Source organism: Nannobrachium achirus (genome assembly GCF_963921795.1).
Source record: "Nannobrachium achirus genome assembly, chromosome: 18".
NCBI classification, from domain to species: Eukaryota; Metazoa; Chordata; class Actinopteri; order Myctophiformes; family Myctophidae; genus Nannobrachium; species Nannobrachium achirus.
In genome coordinates this window covers 2,404,275-2,409,893 of record NC_137825.1, presented here as the reverse complement: position 1 = coordinate 2,409,893, position 5,619 = coordinate 2,404,275, and positions in this window count along the sequence as shown.

The following is a 5,619-nucleotide window of genomic DNA, read 5'->3' as shown; positions in this document are numbered from 1 at the left end:
CTGGGGGTCCTCCCAAGTCTTGGTGTGATAGTAACTTTTTTTTATAGCCGAGAATAGCTGATCTACAAGGTCTAGGTAGGAAGTAATATTGGTGATGTAATATGATGTAATATGGCTACACACACATTGCTATGGCAAAACGCTGAGGAAAAGTGGCTACAGACACACGCACAGCCACTCTTAGGTGCGCCGCTCAAAGACTCTATGGAAGGACTATCTCAAGGACAATGACAGCAACTGATGATGAAACTATGTTTCCTTTTAGGGACATTGATGTTGATGAATTAGACTCAGCTCATTCACCTAATGAGGGCTATGTGGTTGAATCCATACATCAATTAGACTCAAAATATGAAAACCTTCATTTGAAAACCTTTGAGTATATGGAACACAAAATGCATGATTTTGAAAATATTGTTTCAATGGGATAAGTAATTCATGTGAGTACTATAATGATGAGCCATTTAAAAGTATTAAAACGGATGATGCATTTTCGATAATTCACTTCAATAGTAGGAGTCTATATATATAAAAAAAAGAATATCTCAGTCAATTCGGTAAGTTTAATGTAATAAGATTCTTCTTTTTACCTTCAAATCCCTTAACGGCCTTGCCCCCCCCCCCCCCCCCCCCCCCCCCCCCCCCCCATATATGTCTGAATGTCTGAACTTCTACATCGTCACAACCCATCCAGAGCACTGAGATCTGCTGACCAGTCACTATTATCAGTTCCACCAGACATAACCCGGAAAACTAGAGGTGACCGTGCCTTTGCAGTCGCCCTCCCCATATTAGAGCTGCCAAATCTATTGATATTTTTAAGTCCCTCCTCAAAACTCACCTTTTCTCGCTGGCCTTCAATGTTGTATGATGGCTACGCATTGTTTGTTTTTAACCTTTGCTGGTTGTTATCATTTTTGATGTATCTTGTGTCTTTTCTTACTATGTTCCTATATTTTTATCTACCATGTTTTTATATTTTATTTACTGTGAAGCACTTTGGTCAATTTCGGTTGTGTAAATGTGCTATATAAATAAAGGTTGATTGATTGATTGATTCAATGTGTCAGAAACCTGTCTGGAAAAGGAAAAGGGGTATAAAGTGGAAATGGAGGGTTATGAGTTGTTCTTAAAGATCTGGAGGAGTAGCATTGTATGTGGATACAGCTCTAACATGTAACATGATTCCAGCATTGATGGAATCATGGAATGTATCACCAACCATTGAAATTGCTGTTGCAGATTAAATTGAACCTGTATAGATACATTTAATCAAAAAATAGACAGCATGTTTGGTAACATAAATAACAAGGTACACATGTTTTGTGGGGACCTTAATGTGGACCATCTGAACCCTCATGGGAACCCTAAAATAACAGATTTCATAAATGCAATGTACAGCAATAGTCTGTTGTCCCAGTTATAACTAAGCCAAGCCCAATTACAACAGAAACAGCCACATTAACAGACAATATATTTATAAACGCAATAGAATGCCGAACAATAGCTGGATTACTTTTAAATGACACATCTGACCATCTTACTGTTTGTGGCATTTTTCATAAACTTCTTCAAACAGAAACTAGCATAAATACAAACACCCTTAAGCTGACAAGATGCAGAACACATGAAGCGCTCGCAGCCCTTAAAGGACAACTTTTTTACAACAATGGTTCATATTTTAGATTATAATCAGAGAAAATAAAAAGTGAGTGTTAAAATGTTTTCATTTGCTTCGTTCTATTGTTTTATTGCGTTTACCGTGCTAAAAATGTGGGGCATGCGTACGCATGGGGGCATGCGTACAAGTGGCTAAATGTGTCTTTTTTAGACACAATAAGGCAGCAGTTTCTTTGTTGCCATTTACAGTAACACTTCTAGCCCCCATAAGTCACATCCAACCATGAAAGGTTGCGTTGTATCTTGGGAATGGGCTTATTCTGTGTAAAATGACATATTTAGCCACTTGTACGCATGCCCCCAACCACTGAAATAAGAATCTCTAAAACAATAGAAAGAAGTAAATTAAATAATTTTAACACTCATCTTTTATATTCTTTAATTACAATCTAAAATATGAACCCTTGTTGTAAAAAACTAAAGTTGTCCTTTAAAGGGACTACACCATGAATTTTCATTTTTCCAATTTTTATGTATTTTCTTGGTGTCCCACCAGCAACTTCTATCCTCACAAAGTCCTATTTCTGACCATTGTGTCTTTCTCAGTTTATGGGCAGATCTATGTTAGCATGTCTCAGAACGGTCCTGATTGTGAAATGTCAGATTTGTGATGTCACAAGGCCTGAGAAGGAGGCAGGAGGAGCTGGGAGAGGGTTGGGGAGGGGTGGGCAGGCCTGAGAAGGAGGCAGGAGGAGCTGGGAGAGGGTTGGGGAGGGGTGGGCAGGCCTGCCGAACAGGAGGTGGGGAGGAGTGTGGGGCCAAAACTGGCTCAATAGCGCAGTCCTCCCACACAGGACAAGGTGGTACTGCAGCTGAAAATGCTCTGAAAGCCAGGCAGAAATGACAGGGGCTCTGTATTCAGGAGTGGTAATTTAGCCTCAAACCTTTTCAAAAACGTTTTTGGGACACAAACAGTGTTATATAAATTATTTTTAAATGCATGGTGTAGGACCTTTAAGGCGGACCTAAGCTCACAGACATGGGGTGAGGTCTATGAGGTCTATGAGGTCTTTAAGGCAGACCTAAGCTCACAGACATGGGGTGAGGTCTAAAGTTGTCCTTTAAGGCGGACCTAAGCTCACAGACATGGGGTGAGGTCTATGAGGTCTATGAGGTCTATGAGGTCTTTAAGGCGGACCTAAGCTCACAGACATGGGGTGAGGTCTAAAGTTGTCCTTTAAGGCGGACCTAAGCTCACAGACATGGGGTGAGGTCTATGAGGTCTATGAGGTCTTTAAGGCAGACCTAAGCTCACAGACATGGGGTGAGGTCTAAAGTTGTCCTTTAAGGCGGACCTAAGCTCACAGACATGGGGTGAGGTCTATGAGGTCTATGAGGTCTTTAAGGCGGACCTAAGCTCACAGACATGGGGTGAGGTCTAAAGTTGTCCTTTAAGGCGGACCTAAGCTCACAGACATGGGGTGAGGTCTATGAGGTCTATGAGGTCTTTAAGGCAGACCTAAGCTCACAGACATGGGGTGAGGTCTATGAGGTCTATGAGGTCTTTAAGGCAGACCTAAGCTCACAGACATGGGGTGAGGTCTAAAGTTGTCCTTTAAGGCGGACCTAAGCTCACAGACTTGGGGTGAGGTCTATGAGGTCTATGAGGTCTTTAAGGCAGACCTAAGCTCACAGACATGGGGTGAGGTCTAAAGTTGTCCTTTAAGGCGGACCTAAGCTCACAGACATGGGGTGAGGTCTATGAGGTCTATGAGGTCTTTAAGGCAGACCTAAGCTCACAGACATGGGGTGAGGTCTAAAGTTGTCCTTTAAGGCGGACCTAAGCTCACAGACATGGGGTGAGGTCTATGAGGTCTATGAGGTCTATGAGGTCTTTAAGGCGGACCTAAGCTCACAGACATGGGGTGAGGTCTAAAGTTGTCCTTTAAGGCGGACCTAAGCTCACAGACATGGGGTGAGGTCTATGAGGTCTTTAAGGCAGACCTAAGCTCACAGACATGGGGTGAGGTCTATGAGGTCTATGAGGTCTTTAAGGCGGACCTAAGCTCACAGACATGGGGTGAGGTCTATGAGGTCTATGAGGTCTTTAAGGCAGACCTAAGCTCACAGACATGGGGTGAGGTCTAAAGTTGTCCTTTAAGGCGGACCTAAGCTCACAGACATGGGGTGAGGTCTATGAGGTCTATGAGGTCTTTAAGGCAGACCTAAGCTCACAGACATGGGGTGAGGTCTATGAGGTCTATGAGGTCTATGAGGTCTATGCCACGGAGGACCCAGACCAGACCTATGAGGCATTGTTGTCCACTTTAAACACTCTATGATAAGCTCTGTCCACTAAGAACATCTAGAATTAAAAATAAAACCAGCCAAGATAGGCCTTGGATAACAAAAGGACTTGAAAATGCATGCAGGAAAAAAAAAACTGTTATATAAATTATAAGCAGATAACAAAGGATGCAGAAAATAGATATAAGACATATAAAAACAACTTAATAAGCATTATAAGAGCTAAAAAGAAGGATTATTATCACAATCAATTGGAACAGCATAGGAGTAGCATCCAAGGGACTTAATATAATAAATAGTCTAATTAAAAAAGGTCAAATAAAAGCTGGCTATCCAAATCAATGCATTAAAGATAACAAAAGTATTCTTGAAACAAAATGAATAGTGAATGAATTTAACAACTTCATTGTAAATGTGGGACCTACTCTGGCTAGAGATGTTGTGGAGCCCAAAGATACGTAGTTACAGCTTGAATGAAACAAACATTAGACAATTCAAGCTCCACATTCATCAGGAAAGTTCACAAAACTGTAATCCTGGAGATTGTTAAAAAATGTCAAAACAAAAGGTGCGAGGCGTTGTGTGCTTGTAGATCTGCTGTTTTAAACAGGGGGTCCGGGACCCCTAGGGGGTCATCAGAGTTACTACTGGGGGTCCTCCCAAGTCTTGGTGTGATAGTAACTTTTTTTTATAGCCGAGAATAGCTGATCTACAAGCTCACAACGCCTCTCAGCAAAGATATTTGGTGTAGAGTTGAAAAAGACACTAAGTCGGCCTACAGAGTGAAAGGTCAGGTTTATTAAGTATTGACGGTTCAAGTGGTTAAATATCTGAAAACACACACTGACATGAATCCAAAATACACTGATGATTGTGTTGTCAAACAATGAAACTATATGGAATCTATGAACAGGTTGTGGGGGTCCCTGCTTCATCTCTCTCAGATAAGGGGTCCCTGCTTCATCTCTCTCTCAGATAAGGGGTCCCTGCTTCATCTCTCTCTCAACTAACAGGTCCCTGCTTCTTCTCTCTCTCAGCTAAGGGGTCCCTGCTTCAACTCATTCTCAACTAAGGGGTCCCTGCTTCATCTCTCTCTCAGATAAGGGGTCCTTGGTCTGAAAACGTTGAAGACCCCTGATTTAACCCTATATTCTAATAGGCTAGTCTGCACAGAGATCTGCTATTTTTTCTTTTAAGATTGAATAAAGGCCTATTTCATTTTATAACACAATTCATGCTCTGCTGATGGGGTCACTGGGATGGAATAATGTCAGGTGGGGGTCCGTGGCCACACAATACGTAAACTGGGGGTCCTTGACATGATAATGTCGCAAGATGGCACACAGCATTATCTGGATGCATGTGCCCAGTATGGCCACAGGAGGGCGCTGCTGCACCTTAAACAAGTCGTCTGCTCCGTGGTGAATCATTTCTATTGATAAATGTGACATGTGATTATCACTATTATTGGTTTTATAATATGATTAAAACTATTATATATTATACAACACTGTTTGAATATTAAATAAATAGACCAAGAGTGTAAGCGAGATATGTCTGCCTTTCTGAATGTAGGGCATTGTTGGCCTATAGATTTGTATTTGTTGTTTGTATTTCTTTATTTATTGAAAGAAAAGAAGATCTTTACTCGATTCGTGACCCATAAATGGTCCGTACCCTTAAAAAGAAATA